This window comes from Mus caroli, unplaced genomic scaffold (genome assembly GCF_978045245.1).
Source record: "Mus caroli unplaced genomic scaffold, Mus_caroli_1 scaffold_8, whole genome shotgun sequence".
NCBI lineage: Eukaryota > Metazoa > Chordata > Mammalia > Rodentia > Muridae > Mus > Mus caroli.
The window spans coordinates 42,054,805-42,080,263 of NW_028227263.1; the positions used below are offsets into that span (position 1 = coordinate 42,054,805).

Below are 25,459 nucleotides of genomic sequence, written 5' to 3' on the forward strand. Positions count from 1 at the left end.
TAGAAACTATCCTAAACACTTTAAACACTTAGTGAGTTCTAGCCCAGGCTTGAATATACAGTAAATCCCTGCCTCAAAAGAAATGTTAGAGGGTTTTTTATAACTATTAATATTTCAGAAGAATGGGAACATCAAAGCATTGTTTGTAAGCAATTGTGTCCACAGCAAGAACAACAGTGAGGCTTATGACCTCATCAAGATATGAAATTTAGCTAAGTGTATAGCTATGGATACAGCACTAGCCCAGCATCCACACGGACCATGGTTCAATCACTGAAGTCAAAGGCCAAACCAAACAACAACTGCAAATGTCCATGATCCCAGCACTGGGAAGGCTAAGGGAGCTAGAGCTCAGTTAGGGTCAGGCTATCTGAAAGGAAGAAGAGTATAAGACCGTTGTAAGTATGTGAAATAAATTCAAACTACAGAGTTATATCTGCTGTCACTCATCATTTCATATTTCAGTAGATCTGAGAATGTAGGGAAATAATTAAGGAGGCAAACAGGAATGGGATGAGACAGGTGATGGTGGCTTCTCCAACGTTCCCTCACACAACTGACTTTCTTTAATTAATTTGTTATTTATTTATTTATTCTTCTCTTTCATTCTCCCTTCCATTTCTCTTTGGAAAGCTTCATGTGTTTCCCATGCCATCCTGATGTCAGTCACCATGGCTAAGGATGGCTTTGAGCTCCTGATCCTCATTCAGCCAGCTGCAAGGCAGTGGCATCCTGTGTTGGTTTGAATAACAATGGCCCCAGAGGCTAAGATTTTTTTGGATACTTGGTTCTTGGACACTGTTCAGGAAAGATTAGGAGTCATTCTTGGAGAAGGTATGGCATGAGTGTGTTAGATCTAGTGGGGAAACCCCACCCAATTCCTGATTCGGCGTGCACCCAAAAAAATCCCGAAGGACCATCTCTTGATGTAATTACATGAGGATTTTTAATTACGGAGCTCCGGGACGACATGCATCCCACACAGGAGACAACGGATGTCGGCCCCGAGGCTTGAAAGCTAGGGGTTTTTATGGGGTAAGGGGCTTAGTGGTGTGGAATTCAGCATAGCAACACACTATTGGCTTATTCAAACATTAACAGAAAGATTACAGGGCATCAGGACTTTGTTCCTGTGGGCTGGGGGCTTATCTTTGTTCACATAGCAACTAGTTGATGTATGACTTTACCCGGCATCAAGGGGCAGTAGACAGAGGGGAGGTTCCGGCCAGGTGGTGTTAACTCAGATAATATAGCCCTGCTGGTCCTTGCATACCTTTTCATCTTTACAGTCAAGATGTTCTTAGGAATGCCTTAACAACAGTGCTGCTCTGGCATGCTCTGGCTGTTCTGCTTTGTTCTCAGTCCCAGGCCAGGGCTGTGGGTTCCTACACAACTCACAAGTTAAAATATTTCATCTTCCTTCAGGTGCAAGCTTTCAGGATTCAGTACATTCAGACTACCACCACCATTCTCTCTCTGCCTCAGGTGTGTGTCAAGATAGTGTCTCAAGTTGTGACGTCTCACTTCCTGCTCCAGCACCATGTCTCCCTGCCTGTTATCAGGCTCTCCACTGTGGTGGTTATTAACTCTAACCCATAGGAACTCTGAGTACCAAATCAAACACTCTCCTTATAACTTGTCCTAGTCATGGTATTTATCAGAGCAGTGGAAGAGTAAGGAAGACAGACCGCAGGGGCCACCACAGCTGGTTTTATACACTTCTGAGGACCATCCCAGTGCTCCATGCTTGATAGGCAAGCACTAAGTCAACTGAACCTCATTCCCAGCTCTACAGATTTCCCCCTTCTAATTCTGGTAGTGCTGAGTATATAGTATATAGTTGTTCAATACACCTCTAAGCCAAATAGGAACCTCCAAGACATTCTGGTGAAGGACTCCTAGAAGGGAGGAAATGAATGGGTGGATCAGATCAGCACTGGGAAAGGACTAAGTCTGTTCAGCCACACAATAAATAATCTGGAGGAGACCATAGGGCAGCTGGAGAGCCCTCTGCAGCTCATTACTCTCTGCTGTGAGGGTGGTGAGGTGTTTCCCCCTGGCTCTGCACATAACTCCTCCCCAGTCTCCAGAGCCAGCCAATGCTGATGTGAAGGTAACTTCCTCAGCAGTGGGGCCTTGCAGGCATACTCAAAGGCCTCTCATTGGTCTGTAGAGTTGTGGTTTCTATTTCATTTCGAGTGCTCAAACTTTCTTTTCTCTAGCTTCCAGTCGGAAATACCTTGAAGCTCTGGATTGGTGAGTTAATTCTCCCTGATTTACAACTTTCTGGCTTCTGATAACGGGCTGAGCAATTTTAGGGGGCAGACTTTTGAAGACTTTGAAAGGAGAACATTGCTTTTGCTTGGGTGAGTTTATCCTGTAAAAGTGGGGCACAGGTAGGGGGCTGCTGGCCTCTGACTGAAAATGCAAATGGGGGAGCTTGAGGGAGGTTCCTCCTCAACAACAACAATAACAAAAAACCACAACCAACAGCAACAACCTACTTTAAAGATGTCTTTTGTCCAGATTTAGTCTCCCCCTTCCATTTCACAATCTGTAATTTTGAATTGTACCTTGTTCATGAGATCCAGAACATTGTTGTCTATGACAGACATTCCCTTTCCAGGCAGCAAAGCTGGATCAGAGCCTCTGCTTTTTATTTCATTTTTATGTGTTAAAAAATGGTACTTCCTCATACTCTAGAGCTGTGGTTCTTTACCGGATCGGACCCCTTTGAATGACCTTTCACAGGAGCTGCACTTTAGATATCTCGCATATCATATATTTATATTATGATTCACAAGAGTAGAAAAATATAGTTATGAGGTAGCAAAGACCACAGTTTTATGGTTGGGGTCAATACAACACGAGGGAGTTTTCTAAAGAGTTGCAGCATTAGGAAAGTTGCAAAATACTCCTCTAAGAGACCCAGAGTTTCTCTCAGTTTAGTACCAGAGACTGAGAGCCTGCTATTTAGTCACCGACCCTGTTTGACAGTCCCAAGCCAGGGAATAACTTCAGCTATTTCCTTCCCCTTCAGATATTTTCTCCATACCAATATAGACTTCAGCCCAGCTTGAGATTCCAGATACACAGGAGGCAGAAGGATTATAAATTGGTGGCCATTATGAGCAACACAATAAGACTCATTCATAGAATAATTTTTTTAAAAGACATCTGTAACTTAGTTCAGTGATAGGGTACTTTTCAAGCTTTGGGTTCAGTTCCCACGCAGAGGGGAAGGGGTATTTGAAGATGGAAAAACTAGTATGAGCCTGCTCCAGTGAAACATCTGAAGATTTCCCCCAAAGTGACAGCTTTTGTAAGGTTTCTTGGAGATAGGATACATTTTATGTTGCCCAGACTGGTCTCCAGCTCTTCCCATAGCCCCACCCCCAAGTTTCTGTAGTGTCAGGAGCACATGACTGCCACAGCCTCTTTCTACCTTTAAAGAATGAAAATTAATTTTTTGATTGATGTTAAAAGTCACAAATGAAAAAAAAAAAAAAGCTTGAGAGAGCCATGTGAGAAACCAGTGTGATCAGGGATATCAAGGCTTTGCTCTAGCTAATCTAGGCACCCAGAAGATGTCAACAAACCTTCTCCTGTCAAGGTTGATTTTGTGGGTTTCCCTTTCTTATCAACTGGTTCTAGTCCCTGTTCATAAGCCAGTGCTTTCATTCTTGAATTTGCTTGAGTTATTCTCTTCTCTTCTCTTCTCTTCTCTTCTCTTCTCTTCTCTTCTCTTCTCTTCTCTTCTCTTCTCTTCTCTTCTCTTCTCTTCTCTTCTCTTCTCTTCTCTTCTTCTCTCTCTCTCTCTCTCTCTCTCTCTCTCTCTCTCTCTCTCTCTCTCTCTCTCTCTCTCTTTCATTAGTGTGACTATGAATCTGTTGCCTTTATTTCCTTACCTATTGTCTTAAAGACCAGAACTTAGAGCAGCTGAGCACATGCTTTTAATTCCAGTACTGAGAAGACTGAGACAAGAGGAACCTTGTGAGTTCTAGCCAACCTGGTCTACATAGAGAGCTCCACGACAGCCAGGGCTACATAGTAAAACCCTGCTCCCAAAATGAGAGAGGGGGTAGGTGGAGGGAGGGGAGAGAGAGAGAGACAGAGAAGGACAGAGACAGAGACAAAGAATAACAGCTCATAATTCATTCGTGTTACTTGGGTCTTTCTCATCAGCTTTCTCTTCCCATCTGATAACTTTTGGTTTAGTTATTTTTTGTCTCCTTGCCTGAGGCCAAGTATTAAGGTATTTACTTGAGATAATGTTTCTTTGTTTAATGTAGTCCGGGCAGGCTTCCCTCTTAGACTTTCTAGACTGCTGAATTTGCTGAGATGTATGCTCCACTTTTAGACTGTCTGGAGCCTAGAGTGAAATGCTGGGGTGTGTGCATCCATTGTCATTTCATATTTCAAAAACCTCCCTTTGATTTCTTCTTTGCTCATTGGTTTAGAGAATGGTGTATAATTTCCATATTTGTGAATTTTTTCCAAATCTCTATTTTGGCGGTTTCTAATTTCATACCATTGTGGTTATAAAAGAAGTTTCATATCATTTCACTCTTGATACATTATTAAAAACACTTTTGTGGCCCTTCAGATGATCCTTCCAGAACAATGCTCTCCATGCATATGCAGCTGTCATTGGTGGGAGTGTCCTGTGGTAGTTCAATATCAGTTCCTTAATGATATCCTCTCTACTTTCTTCTCTGCTTCATCTTCTTGTGGAACACTCTTAAGAAGTATAATGATTTTCTAAATAATGCCCCATAAATCATCATCTTTGTTCTTGTCATGACCTCTGTCTTTGACATGATATTGTAGGAGTGATGGTAATCATTTATCTTTTTATTTTTAAAAACATTTAAAATTTTTATTATTAATTTTCCCCTCTCCAACTACTTATTACTCACCCAATGTCATGCCTTCTCTCTTAAAATTTAAAAATCAGGTTTCTCCAATGGTGTGTTGCTGGATATATCAATGATTCTCCAAAGCAAGCTCCATGCACAGGAGTAGTTGGTCAACACAAATGAATTCCATGTTTGTTTGTTTGTTTGTTTGTAGGTTATTTTAGTGTATTTGTTTTTGTCTTACTGTTTGTTTTTGTTGTTGATGTTGTTGCTTTTTTTTAATTTTTAATATTTTTATTACATATTTTCCTCAATTACATTTCCAATGCTATCCCAAAAGTCCCCCATAGCGCCCCCCCACTTCCCTACGCACCAATTCCCATTCTTTTGGCCCTGGCATTCCCCTATATTGGGGCATATAAAGTTTGCAAGTCCAATGGGCCTCTCTTTTCAGTGATGGCCGACTAGGCCATCTTTCGATACATATGCAGCTAGAGACAAGAGCTCCAGGGTACTGGTTAGTACATTATGTTGTTCCAACAATAGGGTTGCAGATCCCTTTACCTCCTTGGGTACTTTCTCTAGCTTCTCCATTGGGAGCCCTGTGATACATCCAATAGCTGACTGTGAGTATCCACTCCTGTGTTTGCTAGGCCCCGGCATCATCTCACAAGAGACAGCTATATTTGGGTCCTTTCAGCAAAATCTTGCTAGTGTATGCAATGGTGTCAGCGTTTAGAAGCTGATTATGGGATGGATCCCTGGATACGGCAGTCTCTAAATGGTCCATCCTTTCATCACAGCTACGAACTTTGTCTCTGTAACTCCTTCCCTGGGTGTTTTGTTCCCCATTCTAAGAAGGTGCACAATGTCCACACTTTGGTCTTCATTCTTCTTGAGTTTCATGCGTTTAGCAAATTGTATCTTATATCTTGGGTATCCTAAGTTTTGGGCTAATATCCACTTATCAGTGAATACATATTGTGTGAGTTCCTTTGTGATTGTGTTACCTCACTCAAGATGATGCCCTCCAGGTCCATCCATTTGGCTAGGAATTTCATAAATTCATTCTTTTTAATAGCTGAGTAGTACTCCATTGTGTAAATGTACCATAATTTCTGTATCCATTCCTCGGTTGAGGGACATCTGGGTTCTTGCCAGCTTCTGGCTATTATAAATAGGGCTGCTATGAACATAGTGGAGCATGTGTCCTTCTTACTGGTTGGGACATCTTCTGAACATATGCCCAGGAGTGGTATTGCTGGATCCTCCGGTAGTACTATGTCCAATTTTCTGAGGAACCGCCAGACTGATTTCCAGAGTGGTTGTACAAGCTTGCAATCCCACCAACAATGGAGGAGTGTTCCTCTTTCTCCACATCCTCACCAGCATCTGCTGTCACCTGAATTTTTGATCTTAGCCATTCTGACTGGTGTGAGGTGGAATCTCAGGGTTGTTTTGATTTGCATTTCCCTGATGATTAAGGATGTTGAACATTTTTTCAGGTGCTTCTCTGCCATTCGGTATTCCTCAGGTGAGAATTCTTTGTTCAGTTCTGAGCCCCATTTTTTAATGGGGTTATTTGACTTTCTGGAGTCCACCTTCTTGAGTTCTTTATATATATTGGATATTAGTCCCTTATCTGATTTAGGATAGGTGAAGATCCTTTCCCAATCTGTTAGTGGTTTTTTGTCTTATTGATGGTGTCTTTTGCCTTGCAGAAGCTTTGCAGTTTCATGAGGTCCCACTTGTCAATTCTCAATCTTACAGCACAAGCCATTGCTGTTCTATTCAAGAATTTTTCCCCTGTGCCCATATCTTCAAGGCTTTTCCCCACTTTCTCCTCTATAAGTTTCAGTGTCTCTGGTTTTATGTGAAGTTCTTGATCCACTTAGACTTGACCTTAGTACAAAGAGATAGGAATGGATCGATTCACATTCTTCTACATGTTAACAACCAGTTGTGCCAGCACCAGTTGTTGAAACTGCTGTCTTTCTTCCACTGGATGTTTTTAGCTCCCTTGTTGAAGATCAAGTGACTGAAGGTGTGTGGGTTCATTTCTGGGTCTTCAATTCTATTCCATTGGTCTATTTGTCTGTCACTATACCAGTACCACGCAGTTTTTATCACAATTGCTCTGTAGTAATGCTTTAGGTCCAGCATGGTGATTCCACCAGAGGTTCTTTTATCCTTGAGAAGAGTTTTTGCTATCCTAGGTTTTTTGTTATTCCAGATGAATTTGCAGATTGCACTTTATAATTCGTTGAAGAATTGAGTTGGAATTTTGATGGGGATTGCATTGAATCTGCAGATTGCTTTTGGCAAGATAGCCATTTTTACAATGTTGATCTTGCCAATCCATGAGCATGGGAGATGTTTCCATCTTCTGAGAACTTCTATAATTTCTTTCTTCAGAGACTTGAAGTTTTTATTATACAGATCTTTCACTTCCTTAGTTAGAGTCACGCCAAGATATTTTATATTATTTGTGACTATTGAGAAGGGTGTTGTTTCCCTAATTTCTTTCTCGGCCTGTTTATTCTTTGTGTAGAGAAAGGCCATTGATTTGTTTGAGTTAATTTTATATCCAGCTACTTCACCGAAGCTGTTTATCAGGATTAGGAGTTCTCTGGTGGAATTTTTAGGGTCACTTATATATACTATCATATCATCTGCAAAAAGTGATATTTTGACTTCATCTTTTCCAATTTGTATCCCTTTGATCCACTTTTGTTGTGGAATTGCTCTGGCTAGGACTTCAAGTACAATATTGAATAGGTATAGAGAAAGAGGACAGCCTTGTCTAGTCCCTGATTTTAGAGGGATTGCTTCAAGCTTCTCACCATTTACTTTGATGTTGGCTACTGGTTTGCTGTAGATTGCTTTTATCATGTTTAGGTATGGGCCTTGAATTCCTGATCTTTCCAAGACTTTTATCATGAATGGGTGTTGGATCTTGTCAAATGCTTTTTCCGCATCTAACGAAATGACCATGTGGTTTTTGTCTTTGAGTTTGTTTATATACTGGATTACGTTGATGGATTTCCATATATTGAACCATCCCTGCATCCCTGGGATGAAACCTACTTGGTCAGGATGGATGATTGTTTTGATGTGTTCTTGGATTCGGTTAGCAAGAACTTTATTGAGGATTTTTGCATCAATATTCATAAGGGATATTGGTCTGAAGTTTTCAATCTTTGTTGGGTCTTTTTGTGGTTTAGGTATAAGAGTAATTGTGGCTTCAGAGAATGAGTTGGGTAGAGTACCTTCTGTTTCTATTTTGTGGAATAGTTTGTGAAGAACTGGGATTAGATCTTCTTTGAAGGTCTGATAGAACTCTGCACTAAACCCATCTGGTCCTGGGCTTTTTTTAGTTGGGAGACTATTAATGACTGCTTCTATTTCTTTGGGGGATATAGGGCTGTTTAGATCATTAACCTGATCTTGATTCAACTTTGGTACCTGGTATCTGTCTAGGAACTTCTCCATTTCATCCAGGTTCTCCAGTTTTGTTGAGTATAGCCTTTGGTAGAAGGATCTGATGGTGTTTTGGATGTCTTCAGGATCTGTTGTTATGTCTCCTTTTTCATTTCTGATTTTGTTAATTAGGATGCTTTCCCTGTGCCCTCTAGTGAGTCTGGCTAAGGGTTTATCTATCTTGTTGATTTTCTCAAAGAACCAGCTCCTTGATTGGTTGATTCTTTGAATAGTTCTTCTTGTTTCCACTTGGTTGATTTTGCCCCTGAGTTTGATTATTTCCTGCCGTCTACTCCTCTTGGGTGAATTTGCTTCCTTTTGTTCTAGTGCTTTTAAGTATGTTGTCAAGCTGCTAATGTGTGCTCTCTCTAGTTTCCTTTTGGAGGCACTCAGAGCTATAAGATTTCCTCTTAGAAATGCTTTCATTGCATCCCATAAGTTTGGGTATGTTGTGGCTTCATTTTCATTGAACTCTAAAAAGTCCTTAATTTCTTTCTTTATTCCTTCCTTGACCAAGGTATCACTGAGAAGAGTGTTGTTCAGTTTCCACGTGAAGGTTGGCTTTCTATTATTTATTTTGTTATTGAAGATCAGCCTTAGTCCATGGTGATCTGATAGGATGCATGGGACAATTTCAATATTTTTGTATCTGTTGAGGCCTGTTTTGTGACCAATTATGTGGTCAATTTTGGAGAAGGTACCATGAGGTGCTGAGAAGAAGGTATATCCTTTTGTTTTAGGATAGAATGTTCTGTAGATATCTGCCAGATCCATTTGACTCATAATTTCTCTTAGTTTCTCTGTGTCCCTGTTTAGTTTCTGTTTCCATGATCTGTCCATTGGTGAAAGTGGTGTGTTGAAGTCTCCCACTATTATTGTATGAGGTGCAATGTGTGCTTTGAGATTTACTAAAGTTTCTTTAATGAATGTGGCTGCCTTTGTATTTGGAGCATAGATATTCAGGATTGATAGTTCCTCTTGGAGGATTTTACCTTTGATGAGTATGAAGTGTCCCTCCCTGTCTTTTTTAATGACTTTGGGTTGGAAGTCAATCTTATCAGATATTAGAATGGCTACTCCAGCTTGTTTCTTCATACCATTTGCTTGGAAAATTGTTTTCCAGCCTTTCATTCTGAGGTAGTGTCTATCTTTTTCTCTGAGATGAGTTTCCTGTAAGCAGCAAAATGTTGGGTCTTGTTTGTGTAGACAGTTTGTTAGTCTATGTCTTTTTATCAGGAAGTTGAGTCCATTGATATTAAGAGATATTAAGGAAAAGTAATTGTTGTTTCCTGTTATTTTTGTTGTTAAAGTTGGCATTCTGTTCTTGTGGCTGTCTTCTTTTAGGTTTGTTGAGGGATTACCTTCTTTTTGTTTCTAGGGCGTGGTTCCTGTCCTTGTATTGGTTTTTTTCTGTTATTATCCTTTGAAGGGCTGGATTCGTGGAGAGATAATGTGTGAATTTGGTTTTGTCGTGGAATACTTTGGTTTCTCCATCTATGTTAATTGAGAGTTTGGCTGGGTATAGTAGCCTGGGCTGGAATTTGTGTTCTTTTAGTGTTTGTATAACATCTGTCCAGGATCTTCTGGCTTTCATAGTCTCTGGTGAAAAATCTGGTGTAATTCTGATAGGCTTGCCTTTATATGTTACTTGGCCTTTTTCTCTTACTGCTTTTAGTATTCTATCTTTATTTAGAGCATTTGTTGTTCTGATTATTATGTGTCGGGAGGTATTTCTTTTCTGGTCCAGTCTATTTGGAGTTCTGTAGGCTTCTTGTATGTTCATGGGAATCTCTTTCTTTAGATTTGGGAAGTTTTCTTCTATAATTTTGTTGAAGATGTTTGCTGGTCCGTTGAGTTGAAAATCTTCATTCTCATCCACTCCAATTATTTGTAGGTTTGGTCTTCTCATTGTGTCCTGTATTTCTTGGATGTTTTGAGTTAGGATCTTTTTGCGTTTTACATTTTCCTTGATTGTTGTGCCGATGTTCTCTATGGAATCTTCTGCACCTGAGATTCTCTCTTCCATCTCTTGTATTCTGGGCAGTGGTGGTGAAAGCCTTTAATCTCAGTAGTTGGGAGGCAGAGGCAAGCACATTTTTAGTTTGAGGCCAGCCTGATATACAAAGTGAGATTCAGGACAGCCAAGAGGGCTATAAAGAGAAACTCTGTCTCGAAAAAAAACAAAAAAAACAAAAAAAAAAAAAAGAAAGAAAGAAGAAAGAAAGAAAGAAAGAAAGAAAGAAAGAAAGAAAGAAAGAAAGAAAGACCATAATCAATGGAACTGAATGGAAGACCCAGACATACAGACACACATCTGTGGACACCTAATAAATGGATCCAATATAATCCTCAGCATAAAACTAGATATACCTAACCTGAAAGAAGATAAAATGGGGACTAGTGTTGAATACATTGACACTGGAGATAAATTTATGAATAGAACATGGATAGTATAGGCACTAAGAGCAACAGTTTAATAAACAGGAGCTCCCTCATGAAACTAAAAACTTTCTCTTAGGCAGAGGGCACCACCAATTGGACAAAACATGGGAAAAGATTTTACTTACACCATATCTGATAGAGGTTTAATAAAGAACTCAAAAAATTAGATATCAAAAGCCCAAATCCAATTAACAATATAATTAAAAGTATAATCCAATTAAAAATGGGAACAGATCTAAACAGAGAATTCTCAATAGAAAAATCTCTAATAGCTGAGAAACAGTTAAAAAAAATGTTCAACATTCTTAGCCATCAGGAAAGAGCAAATTAGAAAGACTTTGAGATTCCATCTTATAACTGTCAGAATAGTTAAGCTCAATAACAAAAGTGACAGCTAATATTGGTGAAGATGTCAAGGAAGAGAAAAATTCCCTTCTTTGATGATGTTGGTTTAAACTTATACAACCACTATGGAAATCAATATGGCTGTTCCTCACAAAATTGGAAATTGATCTACCTCAAGGCTCAGCTATACCACTCTTGAACATGTACCCAAAGGAAGCTTCACCATACCACAAGGACATTTGCACAACTATGTATAGTGCAGCTTTATTTATAATAACCAGAAACTGGAAACAACCTAGATGTCATAAAGTGTGGCACATTTATACAATCCAGTAATACTTGGGTGTTTTAAAAATGGCATCATAAAATTTGTAGACAGATTGATGCAGTTAGAAAAAAAAAAAAAACCTTCCTGGGTGAGGTAACACAGACCTAGAAAGACAAATACGGTGTGTATTCACTTATATGTGGATATTACGTGTTAAGTTAATGATAATTGAACTATAATCCAGAGACCCAGAAAGGTTAGATACAGAGAAGAGCTCTAGGGGGTAAGCATGTATATCCCTGGGAAGGGGAAATAAAATAGAATTTACTGGTGGACAGGGGGTGGTAGGGATAGAAGTAGGATGGATTAGGTTAGGGGAAAGGGATGGAGGAAGAGAATGCAGGGAGAGTCAATTGAATTAGAGGGCATTTGCGGGGTGATGTGGAAACTTCCTGGAATCTATGAGGATGACCCTAGTGAGGACTCAGTAATAGAGGATACAGAGTCTGAACTTTCCATCTTTTGTAGTCAGGCAAGGTTCACCTGGTGGACTGGATTTCATTCAGTTTAGTTGTTGACCAGCAGGTTCCTGGGAGATTCCCTTAAAAAGCCCAGGCTGATGCTAGGACAGAGGGTCGTTTTCCACAAAGAGACATCACAGGCCACATTGCCAAAGACAACATCCATACAGCTCACTGAAAGTAGAGTAGTCCCTACCACCAGCCCTGGCAGTGGGCAAAGAGACACCTTGTTGGTGGTGTTGGTTCTTACATCAGTCTCTCAGCCAGGGGCAGAGCAGATGGTAGCCATTTATTTCTTCATACTAGCTTGATACCTGGCTTGGTGGTCAATGTGGTTTTAAACCTGTCACATAAAATAATCGAATCAAATCAAATCCATGCAGTGCAGCATGAGAGGAGGAAGACATAGACTTGTGCTTCCCCATGCCACAAGCCCAAAGACCTACACTTCTCCCCAAAGTACAGGCAGGCCATAGACACACAGAGTCCCACCTACCACCACACAATGGAGTAGTAGAAAAGGAAGACAGAGACCTATGGACCACTGGGCCACCCACAGACCTGCATTTCAGTGCATGGCACATGTGTGCCATAGACACCCACTTTCCACCACACATGCTCACCCACTGTGGTCAGACAAGGCAGCCCAGCAAGTAGAGCAACAGCTTTTAGATAGCCCCCATTCCAGTTGTTCAGGACCCACATGAAGGTCAAACTGCACATCTGCTACATATGAGTGAGGAGGCATTGGTCCCAGCCAGCATATATTCTTTAGTTGGTGGTTCAGACTCAGCCCAAAGGATCCAGGTTAGTTGACTCTGTTGGTCTTCCTCTGGAGTTCCTATCTTCTTCATAGCTGGCATTCCTTCCTCCTATTCTTCCATAAGAGTCCCTGAGCTCCATTCACTGTTTGGCTGTGGGTGTCTGTACCTATCTGAGTCAGCTACTGAGTGGAGCCTCTCAGTAAACATCATGATCCTGTTGCTTTTAATAATCTTTGTTCTGTAGATTTTGTGTTTTGATTATTATGTGCCAGGAGGATTTTGTTTTCTGGTCCAATCTAGTTGGTATTCTGTAAGCTTCTTTATGTTTATAGGCATCTCCTTCTTTAGGTTTGGAAAGTTTTCTTCTATGATTTTGTTGGGATTACTTTCTGGGCCTTGGAGGTGGAACTCTATTGCTATTATTCCTAGGTTAGGTCTTTTCTTGGTTTCCCAGATTTCCTGGATGTTTTATGTCAGGAGTGTTTTAGCTTTAACATTTTCTTTGACTGAGGTATCAATTTCTTCTCTTGTATCTTCTACATCTGAGTTTCTTCCTTTAAACATCTGTATTCTGTTCATGATGCTTGCATTTGTTTCCTCAGTTTTTATTTCCTTTATTGTTTCCATTTCGACTTTCAGGTCTTGCACAGTTGTATTTATTTCCTTCACCTGTTTAATTGTATTTTCCTGTATGTCTTTAAGAGATTTATTTGTTTCCTTTTAAAAGACTTCTATCCGGATGGGCAGTTGTGCATGGCTTTAATCCCAGTACTTGGGAGACAGAGGCAGGAGGATTTCTAAGTTTGAAGTCTACAGAGTGAGTTCCATTACAGGCAGGGATATCCAGAGAAACCCTGTCTCAAAAAAGCAAAACAAAACAAAACAAAACAAAATCAAACAAACATACCACCTCTGATTGTATGTTTCTGTATTTCTTTAAGGGATTTATCCATTTTCTCTTTAAAGGCCTCTATCATCTTTATAAGATTGAATTTAGAGTCATTTTCTTCGGTTTCAATTGTGTTAGGATATCCAGGGTCTGCTGTAGAGGTGGGTAGCTGTGCTTTGGAGGTATCATATTGCCCTAGCTCTTATTGTGTTTTTTTGGAGGTACTTTAGTCATCTGGATGGTTTTGTTTCCTGGGTGTTCTTGTTGTAGTAGGTGCTGGGAGCAGGGATCAACCTCAATGGTCCTGGTATGGCATGCCTCTGGTGGATATACTTGGGTCATATGATTGCAGACCTGCAGTTCTGTATAGTTCAGGAGTATCAAGTCCAATGTAGGTGGGCTGAGAGTGGGGAGAAGAATGGAGATCTCCCTGGGCTAACAAGCTGCTTAGGGCAGCTTGGCTTGGCCCAGAAGGCTCAAGAGAACAGGGAAGATGAGTGGGGGAAGGGAAGCTTATCTGTATGGTTCAGAGTCTCATGGAGGTGGAGAAGAAGCCAGAAAATGGACTTATGTTCCATTTCTTACTTGCCCCCTTTCACCATCCCAATCACATAGGCACCTGAGAAGAAGTGGGAGGAGTCAGGACAGTCATACACAGGATCATAGCAACTATGGCTTCACAATTCATGAAGAATTTAAAGGAGGAGGTGACCTGTCCTGTCTGTCTGAACCTGATGGTGAAACCTGTGAGTGCAGATTGTGGTCACAGCTTCTGCCAAGGCTGCATCACGGTGTACTTTGAATCCATCAAATGCAATAAGGAAATGTTCATTTGCCCTGTGTGCCGGCTTAGGCATCTATTTAGCAATCTGAGGCCTAATCTACATGTGGCCAACATAGTAGAGAGGCTCAAAGAGTTCAGGACCAGCCCAGAAGAGGAGGAGAAAGTGTTTACCTGTGCAAGACATGGAGAGAAACTCCAGCTCTTCTGTAGAAAGGACATGATGGCCATCTGCTTGCTTTGTGAGCGATCTCAGGAGCACCGTGGTCACAAAACAGCTCTCATTGAAGAGGTGGCCCAGAAGTACAAGGTAAGGAGGAGGGTTGGGGGGTGGGAGACTTAGCAGGAAACAGTTCCAGATGGAAAACCTTTACTTCCTATGATCATTCAGTTACCTGATCATCATGGAATCCAGACCTAGGATTTCATTCCATCCTGTTACCTTCTGAGGCCTGAAAGAATGGGACTATCCATTGAGATTAATCCTGAGAGAATCTACCAGGGGGGGGACAAACTCTAGAACAAGAGCAAGTGTTTTTAGTTTGTTGTATACTGTTGAGATTTTATGTCCAAGAAAAGCTCTGATTATTCTTTAGGTGTCAAAGTAAATAAGATGAGGGTTTGGAGCAATGCCTTAATGGCTTATTGCCAAGTATAACGGCCTGAGTCTGAACTCAGAAGCCAGACCACTGAAGGAGAGAACTGATGGCTGCAAGTTGCAAATTATTCTCTGATATCTATATACCTGGCATGGCTTGAGACCACCTTTTTGAAAGAAGACGGGGAATCATTTTCCAAATAGATGGCTATTTCTTATTATTTTCTTCCTACTCCTAGATTCTAGTTGCCATACCCTGGGTTTCTGTAAACTTCCCAGACCAAGTTGATTTTGTCCCTGTTTGCCTTCTTTTCAAAAGTTTCTTATCTACTTGTTCATAATAGATTAAAACTATATGTGTATATCATTTTTATGTAAAGAATTCATATTACAATTCTTTAAAAGAAAGGTAGAAAGCCTTAGCTTTCTATCTTTCCAGAAGGTTTTGGCCTTTGGATAGAACAACAGTCCTACTAAGCACACAGCTTGACTTTGCTACAATTCCTTTCTTACAGGAGCAGCTGCAGGTAGTTCTGCAAAGGCTGATGGCAGATAAGAAAGAATTTGAAAACTGGAAAGATGAACTTCAGAAGGATAGAACTTACTGGGAGGCAAGTGGGGACCCTTCCTAAGGGTGTCAGCCTGATGCCTGGAAGGGACCTGGGCAAGAAGCTCCTGGGGTCTTTACTTCCTGGGAGTTGATGAGGCCAAGAAACCTTGATACTCCTCCCTATTGGTTCCCCTGGCTGGAGATGCAGAGTCAGTGTATCACACCTGAGCTGGGCTCTGTGAGGAGCTGGCACCTTGGAGGATGCTTGGTCAGAATGGATACTGGGTCATTTCTATGGTGCCTTCTGAAACTGTCTCTACAGAAGAAGATACTTGGGAATGGGTGGGTCATGGATATGTAATCAGTGTTTAACTTCTGCCAGGGGGTTAAAAGCAGAATGTAACGGCACATATGATGGCATATGCCTTTAATCCCAGCAGCTGTGAGGCAGAAACAGATATCTGTAAGGTAAAGACTGGTGTTGTGTACATAGCAAGTACTAGGTCAACTATGGCTACAAGGTGAAACGTGGTCTAGATATGTAGGTAGTTAGGTAGGTAGGTAGGTAGGTAGGTAGGTAGGTAGGTAGGTAGGAAAGAAGGAAGTAAGGAAGGAAGAAAGGAAGGAAGGAAGGAAGGAAGGAAGGAAGGAAGGAAGGAAGGAAGGCAGGCTGGATGGATGGGTAGGTAGATAGATAGATAGATTGATTGATAGATGGATAGATAGATAGAAAGGAAAGAAAGAGCGAAAGAAAGAAAGAAAGAAAGAGAGAAAGAAAGAAAGAAAGAAAGAAAGAAAGAAAGAAAGAAAGAAAGAAAGAAAGAAAGAAAGAAAGACAAGGAAGAAAGACAAGGAAGGAAGGAAGGAAGGAAGGAAGGAAGGAAGGAAGGAAGGAAGGAAGGAAGGAAGGAAGAAGGGAGGGAAGTAGAGACGGGTAGAAAGATGACCCAATAGTTAAGAGTACTTTTTGCTCTTGCAGCAGAGTTGGATTTGGTTCCCTATATCCACATGGTAGCTCATAACTATCCATAATTCTAGCTCTGGAGCTCCCAGTATCCTCTCCTGACACACATGATACAAACAGTCAAAACAAAGAGAGAGGGAGAGAGACAGAAAAAGAGAGAGAGAGAGAGAGAGAGAGAGTGAGAGAGAGAGAGAGAAGCAGAGTGGAGAGAGGGAGAGAATAAGAATAAATACATTTTTAATAAATATATTGTTAAAGTGCTTTTTATCAAAAATAATTTAAATATTTTTTTTTATTTTAAGCATATGTGTGTCTGGTTCCCATGGAAGTCAGAAGAGGACATCAGATCTCTTAGATCTAGAGTTACAGTTTCCTGTGAGTCACCATGTGGGTGCTGGGAATTGAACTTCAGACCTCCAGAAGAGTAGCCTGTGCTCTTAACTTCTGAACTATCTTTCCAACAATAAAGTCTTTTTTAAAAGTAGAATGAGGAATATTACAGGCAGAAACAACTGTCTTAGACAGCTGTACGAAAGTTGATCATAGCTTGGTGTTCCATTTTGGTTTAGGTGGTCTTAGGAAAGCTGACCAGAGGTCTGTGTGTTGGAATGTCATTAACAGACACTAAAAGGCTATCCAAGATTCCCTAAGAGTCCCTTCCTTTTCCCTATCTCCATTCCCATACAAGGCTGGGAGATGATAGAGCATGCTTTCAATCTCAGTACTCTGGAGGCAGATGCAGGGGGATCTATAGAGTGGGTTCCAGGACAGGCAGGGCTACCCAGAAAAACCCTGTCTGGAAAAAAAAACCAAACAAATGCAAAAACAAAACAAAAACAACAATTCACACGCAGCAAGTTTTGACAAACTTAATGGTTCTCCCTTTTCTTATTTCTGAAGAATCAAATACAGAAAGATGTGGAGAATGTTCAGTCAGAGTTTAAACGAATGAGGGATATCATGGACTCTGAGGAGAAGAAGGAATTGCAGAAGCTGAAGCAAGAGAAGGAAAACATTATGAACAACCTGGCAGAGTCTGAAAATGAGCATGCTCAGCAGAGCAAGTTGCTAGAAGACTTCATCTCAGATGTGGAACATCAGTTACAGTGCTCAGACATAGAAATACTGCAGGTAAGGCTGCAGGAGGTCCCAGGGTCCGAGAGTCAGAAGGCATGGAAGCCATTGCCCTTCCTCTCTGCTGCTGTGGTCTTGCTGGTGATGACAGTGAGCTCTTCCTGAGCTCTTTGCTGACTCAGTTTCAGAGTCTGGAGGGATCACTGCATGCACAAATAACAAGGAGTGGAATTTTATTTTTATGAATTTGTAGAGAACAGCACAAAAGTTAAATCTTGGAGGGATCTATTGGATCCAAGGGCATTTATGCCACCAGCTCTCTGCAGAGCTCTGTGTGATTCAAGTACCTTTTACTAATTCCAGTTAGTCACTGCCAAAAAAACTACTAAGAGATGTTTATGTTGTACATCATAGGATAATCTAAGGCTTTCTTCATCTGCAGTAGCTCAGGAATTAAAAGCATTGGCTGCTCTTCAGAATGCCTGGGTTCAATTCCCAGTACCCACATTGCAACTCAAAGTAACTCCAGTGCTATGAACTCCAACACCCTCTCCTTATTAAAGCTATTAAATGCTACAACCAAGAGGTAAAATAGTGGACTCAAGGGATGGCTCAGTGGTTAAGAACACAGTCTGCTCTTCCAGAGGACCTGAGTTCAATTCCCAACAACCACATGGTGGCTCTCATGCAATTATACTGGGATCTGATGCTTCATCTGACATGCAGGTGTACATGCTGATAGAGAACTCATATACATAAAATAAATAATTTTTTTTAAAAAGAAAAGGAAGTAAAATAGTAAGTCTAGAGCGATGGAGCAGCCATTAATGACACCAGGGTTCTGTTCCCAAAACCCACAGTGATTCACAGCCATCTCTAGTTCCATGAGATATGACACCCTCTGACTTCTTTGGGCAAAGATACACAGGTGGTACACGGTACATACATGCAGGCAAAACACACATAAAATAAAATTAGCTATAAAAGAAATATAAAAATGAAATTTAAGAAGTTGTCTTAGGGATTTACTGTTGTGAACAGACACCAGTACACTCTTTTTTTTTTTTTTTTTTTTTGGTGGCGGCACATGTCTTTAATCTCAGGCAGAAGCAGGCCTTCTTTGAGTTCGAGGCCAGTCTGTTCTATAGACCAGACAGGGCTATATAGAGTAACCCCATCTTGAAAACCAAAAAGCAATCAAACAAACAAATCAAAAATTTTTACCATTGGTTCCAAACATTAAGATTCAGAGACAGATAACACATTCTAGTCCATCTGAACTAAAGTGACAGATTTCTGATGATGTATGTAATCCTAGGTCCAATTAGTGTCTCAGGTGCCTCCATTTTAATGGCATCCTCTGTCAAGACAGACTATCACATGTGTCATATAGGAACAGCCAGTGCTTAATACTGAATGAATTAAAGCAGACATTTACAATGGATAGTTTTGGCACACGTTTAATTTAAGTTGAACAAGAACTTGCGTTTAATCAAGGCCAAAGTGTGGTAACCTTTAAAAGAAACCAAGGACAGGTATGAGAGGCACACACCTGGGTAAGCCTTTGCCCAGCTCTTGCTTTTTCTTGGTTACTTGCTGAATGACCTGTTCCCAGTTAACATTTCTCCTTGATGCATTTAGAATCTGTCGTAGGGTTGGCTTAAGCCCAGATTCCTTTTCTGTTTCATTCTTTCTATGGCCACTAACATTGCGAATTCGTCGAGCGCTATTGAGGTTTGGCTCTGGGAGATATGTTCCTGTTTTGGACTTCAAACTGATATGCCGGCTTAGATCTCTCTGGAGCGAGGCGGGAAAACCAAGTTTACTTAGTTAGGGAAGAAGCGTGCCTGGGGGCTGATTATTGAGATCAGTTTTTTGAAGCTCTGCATCCAGGCTAGTGTCCTCAAAGCTCTCAGTTTCAAAAGGTCCTTCAGATTTAACAAGGATGTTATCCTGTGTATCTTCTAGAGAGGGCTTCAAGTCTAGCAGTAAGCCAGAGTGTGGACTGGTCGCTGCTGACACTTGTAACTCAGCTTCTTTCTGGTGAACTGTGGAATTATGTGGGGAGGCGGACAGGTTCTTGGGTGTTCCTAGGATCTGGCTCTCTTGTTCCTTATCCACGGTGTGAGTGCTGCAGGACACAACCTCTGTGGTCAGTGAAGCTACACCTTCACTTTTTATGCCATCGTTTTCTGCATCAGATGTGGTGGCACTGTTTCCAGCTGAGTGTGGCTGAGACTCGATGCTCACAGACTCTTTGGCAGACTCTTCTACACTACTTTCTTTTGCATCATTCTCCGTCCTTTTGGGTGTGGTAGGGAGTGGATTCTGCAGTGTTTTGGGACACTGTAGCACTGTTTCTTGGGCTTTCTGTGATGTGCTATTTAACTTCTCATTAGGTTCTTTTTGAGTGCCTAATACAGTTTTATTCTCCTTTAAAACACGAGGACATAAACTGTGTGATTTGGATGTGTAGGAAGAACCAAGGCTACCTTCTAGAGTAGACGTGTTCAGGGGATGTGAGTGATCTCCAGAAGGAAAGGACTTTGTCTCATTATTTTTTGAGCAGTTCTTTAAATTATGCTTATGAGGACCTAATTTAGGGGTTGGAAGTGGAAGGAGTGGGGATTTCAGTAATGGAACCTTATGTGACTTCTGATGTGGCTCAGATTGCTCAGTAATGGGGCAAGCTCTTGCCGCCTCACAGAAAGCAGTGCCATCAGAAATGGCTTTGTGACTGGGAGATCCAGGAGGTCCTTCCTTTTGTGTTTTTAGCATTGGAGGATTACTTGTTTTATCAACTGGTTTGCGCAGTCCTGCAGTTATTAAGCTAAAATTAAAGAGAGGCTTCTCTAGTGTGTCTGACTTGCTGCCAATGACTTCTTTCAGGGCTGACTGTAAATCTAGAGTCTTCTGGGAAGGGTAAGGTGTCCGGCGGCGGAACTTGTCCCTTGCTTTGGTGCTATTTTTTCCATTAATTTTTGAGGCTGCCGTGTCTGTTTGTTTAGTGGTTTGACTTTCTCGCTGTTCAAAATTGAACTCAAGTAGGCCTTCTGAAGGAAGTATCCCTTGGGAGGACTCCTGTACTTGGCAGCTTTGTCCCTGTCTTGCCTCTGCCACTTGCATCTCTCCTGACTGTACTTGCTTGGCTTATTAGATTTCTTGTTCCACATCTTGGTCATGTCTTCCATTTGATAGTTAGAATTTCTGTTTCTGCCTTGTTGAAATTTGTCTCCAGGGCCATTGTAATTCCAGCTATTCGTACCACGTACACTGGATTTCCAGTTTCCGTTACTGTTGTTCATGTGCCAGCTGGGAAAGCCACCTGTTCCTTCAGAATGCCAACTGGAATTCCTTCCTGTACCATTATAATTCCAATCTACCATCCCATTGTTTGAATGCCAGCCTCCTCCAGAATAACTATGATTAAGGAACCAAGTTGAAGAGCCTCTTGTAGCACCTTTATGCCAGACAGAACTTCCTCTTGGTCCACCACTATTCCTCAAAGAATGTGGAAAGCTGTTTTTTCTAGTACTATTAAAGCCATCCTTTTCCCATTTCCAGTCTCTCTGTGGGGGTCCACGATGGTGTCTAGGTGGCTGACTATAGCTCTCTCTGTCTTGGTAAGTGATTTGGTCTTCTCGTCTCCACTGGGGCTGCCTGTCATCTGAGTTTACTTCTTGGCTGTTACTGGGAGGTTCATCTTGTCGACTTTGTTCTTTTCTTTCTTGTATTAACTGAACAAGTTCCTTATCAAAATAATCTTCCTCTTCCTCTTCCTTTCCATCATCTTCTCTTTCCTGGGCATCAACATTATCTTTGTGCAACTGGCCAGAAATGTGCTTTGCATATGCAGAGAGACCCACTTCTGTGACCCGGCACACTCGGCACTCATGACTAATGTCCCTGCCCTTCAGGTTCTCAAGTTCCCTGTGATGCAACATGCTTCGCATGTGTTCATCCATCTCCTTTTTTGAGCCATACACGATGTGGCACAATATGCATTTTCGTTCTCGTACCATAGTGACCAGATCTGAAGCACTCAATGTCAACACTCAGAGCCCAACCTTCCTACGCCATCTGGCCGTCGAGGGCCCAGCAAGGGAGCTCCCAGACGCCCCCTTAGCCTCTGGTCCAGTGGCCTGGGACGCTCCACGCTGGGCACTGACACCGCCACCAGTACACTCTTATAAGGACATTTAATTGCGGCTGACTTATAAGTTCAGAGGCTCAGTCCATTATCAAGGGAGGAGCACGGCAGCATTCAAGCAGGTATAGTGCAGGAGGAACTGAGAGTTCTACATTTTCATCTGAAGGCTGCTAGGAGAAGACTGGCTTCCAGGCAGCTAGACCAAGGTTCTTAAATGCCCACAGTGACAGACCTACAAGGCCACCCCTATTCCAACAAGACCACGCCTCCTACAAGTGCCACTTTGTTGGGCCAAGCATATACAAACCATCACAGAAGTTTTAAAAGGAGACATAATAATGAGAGAGAGAAAAAAATGGAGGGCTAAGAGGGGAAGTCCATGAGATATGTGTGAAAAGTCTTGTAAAGAATGTGTTTAAGTAGTCTGTGTAGAAAGTCAGCCATCTCAAAGCCTAACTGAAGAAGTCACAGACAAAAGCAAAACTGAAGTGAAGCATATGTAAGAACCACACTCACTGCCCTGACTTCCAACTGACTCTTTTTTCCTGCACTGCTCTTAAAGAGCCTCCCTTTCCTGTCTGCTCTCTTGAGAGTTAGGCATATCTTATTTCTGACTCATTCCAACAAATCTTTCTCTGATACATCACTTTGTCTGCCCCTCAATTAGATGTCATTGTTTGCTGCCTCAATAAACTCATTTACAGACTATCCCTTGCAGGAAATAGCTCCTTGTGTATTGTCATGACTTTTCTTTCACAGAATTTCAGTTGTGAGGATTCTCAACTCCCACCCCCCACAACCCCTTTATCTTAATGAGAAGTCTTAATTCCTGTTTTCTCTGTTTCTATCTAGGGTGTGGAGAACATCATAAAACGGTATGTATGGGTGCCAGGTTTTCTATGTGGTAAGAATGATATAGCTTTCAAGTCGAACATAATTTCTAACAGGTTGGGGCAATTTAGATGAAGTACTGAGTTTCTGATCAAAAAGCAATATTACAACTATTGAGAATAGATTAGATTCTATGGTAGAGAGATGGGTTGTGGGGAATTGAAGAGTTTAGCTCAGTAGTTGGATTAGGGATTAAAAAATTAGGGTACTCTTAACTCTATTGTAGTTCACCCTGTGTGCTTGCATGTGGCTGTAAATCTGGATTTAACAGGTCCTTGTTTTTGGTAGATAGGATGTGTCTTGTATGTCTGCAATATGCACACAATTTTCCATTTGGAAAATTTCTATATATTCACACTATTTTCTTCTGAGACTAGAAGACATTCAATCTTTCTCTGTTGTTATATTTAGATTTAAAAAACAGCCTTGACTCTCTACACATAATCCTTTTTGATGCAGGTTTGATTAACTATACTTTTCTTTCCCATACTCTATGGAAGTGTGGGTAGAGGGTAGGTATCTTTGTGTCCATAGGGCATACCCAGCTGGCAACCAGGATTTTCCTTAGACACTGGGGTTATATTAGTCTTACTTTATTGTACTCATCTTTTCCAACTGTTTTGAATTTCTTCAAGAGAACCTGAAAAATCAGACATTATTTGCGAGTCTCCATATTGGCTAAGCATTTTGAAGACATTGGATATATTTCTCACACTTAACACTCATGGGAATATTTTCCACACACTTTTTTCAGGCATTAGTTTTGGTTTGTTTTAAGATTTATTCCTTTATCGTCTCTTGTGAGCTCAAGCAGTCAGAGTGGAAGAAAAATAACTTTAATTTTATAAGCCAAGAACCATGGTTCTGATTGAGAATTTAAGACCTTCCCAACACTTCATTGAAAGTAATTTGAAGGAGACATGATTGTATTCATGTGATTGCCATCTCTCTACCTCTTCAGCTTGCTCGAAAGAGCTCAAGGTCATCTGTGGGTGGAAAGGAGAGGAAGTCTGTGGTAGTTGAGGGTCACTGGGAGGGATTGCAGGTCAATTGCTTTTTATCCCTAGGAGTCATACTTTTTCGATGAAGAAGCCTAAATCCATCCCCAGGGAACAAAGAAGAATGTTCCAAGCCCCTTCAAGGCATGCTGCAAGTGCTGCAAGGTGAGGAGAGCTATGTTCTGTGATTTGGCTGCAGGATTCTAGTGGTTTCTAGATATGGACAAGGAAGAGTAGCCTCCAGCTACTCGTGATTTAACCATCTCAGATGGGCAATGACTGTTCATCTTTAAAGGACCCTGTTAGGGTTTCCAACTCTTCCCCTGACCCACAGAAGAAAAGGACTTTACAGTGCCTTTGCATGCATTTAATATTGTAAATTTTTACCCCTTTTCAGAGGTCACAGAGGCTCAACGCTACTGGGGTAAGGAAAAATTGCAGCATCGTAAGTTACCCACTTCTCACAGTTTTGCAGAGCTTATGTTTCTGTTAGGCCTCATGTTGCTTCTTCCAAAGTATGTAATGCTCCTGCAATGTTCTGCCTCTCCTGTGACTTCTGCACAAAGTTCTCTCCAGTGCCTGTACAATTTCTTCTTAGCCTTCTATTAATAACATCACAGGGAAGGCTGTTTCCTGTCCTCATGACATGCTGTCCTGTTTTGTGCAGTTCAAGTGACGCTGGTTCAAAACAACAATCCAAACATTGCCATTACTGACGACAAAAGGCAAATATGATATGAAGACCACCAAGCGAGGAATCTTGAACATGGCTGTGAAAACTCTCATAAAGGTGTCCTGGGACACCCAGTTATCCAATCAGGAAAACATTACTGGGAAGTAGATGTGTCTGGAAAAGGTGCTTGGGTTCTGGGGTTAAATGATGGAAGCTACCTCTTCAATCCAATATTTCGTACAAATGCTGAAAGAAGCCCTTTATTTCGTAGGGGGATTAAGAATGATTCACATTATCAACCAAAATATGGCTTCTGGGTTATAGGGCTGTGGAAAAAGTCTATGTATAATGCTTTTTAAGAGTGTCCTTTCACAGGCAAGCCTAGTGTCTTGACCCTGTATCTAATGGTCCTGCCCTGACGTGTTGGTGTTTTCCTTGACTATGCAGCTGGCACTCTCTCCTTTTACAATATTTCCAACAATGGGACTCTTATCTACAGATTCTGTACAGCTTCATTTCCTGATAGGGTTTTTCTATATTTTAATCCCATGGGAAGTTCAGAGCGATGACAATATGCTGGCCAGACTCTTAACATTTGCCTGTTTAAGTGCAGGGTCTCTGCTTCTAATATGTATATCCATATGCCTAAGCTAAGCGGTACCATTTTTTCTCTCTATTTTCCTGACTATAGTCTTTCTGTGTGAATGTCTTTCATTGGTAGAAAAGGATATATTCATTTCTCTAGGTCAGATTCTTCTCAGTTTCTTTCAATTTTGTTTTGTTTTAGGTGAGAATAGTAAATCACTTCCCATTTAGTCAAGGAAAAGTGCCTGAGTGCTCACTGTGTAAGATAACACTGCTGCAAAGTTCTTCTCTTATTCTTCACGCCAGAGATGGAAGCCAAGGCCTTGTTCATGGTGAGGAGGTGCTCCACTCCTGAGGAGGTGCTCCACCACTGAGCTAATTGCCTCAGCTCTGTCAGGTCTCTATAACTTCATCCTGCCCATCAATGAAAGAAGATTAAAGAAAATTCTTCAACAACTTGTCCATTCATTCTGAAAATTATATGTAGGAATCTGTGGTTAAGAAATGCACCCTTAGCTGTAGGCCAGTTTTACCAGTATGCATCTTCATCAAAGAATGAAGGAGAAGCATCACAATGAGGCACACTGTGTTCTTGCTCAGGCATCATGTGTGCCCAAAGTAGAATGA

At 41.2% G+C, this 25,459-nt stretch overlaps 2 pseudogenes across 1 annotated transcript; one reads left to right on the forward strand and one right to left on the reverse strand.

Moving 5' to 3' along the window:
• Positions 1 to 2,188: 2,188 nt before the first annotated feature.
• Positions 2,189 to 25,459, forward strand: LOC110288366 (tripartite motif-containing protein 12A-like; annotated as a pseudogene). The gene is made up of 8 exons (XR_015047834.1): positions 2,189 to 2,256; positions 14,184 to 14,659; positions 15,463 to 15,558; positions 17,362 to 17,592; positions 22,538 to 22,560; positions 23,644 to 23,739; positions 23,972 to 23,998; positions 24,242 to 25,459. The product of XR_015047834.1 is annotated as a tripartite motif-containing protein 12A-like (transcript).
• LOC115030311 (zinc finger protein 106 pseudogene) lies at positions 19,000 to 21,671 on the reverse strand (annotated as a pseudogene).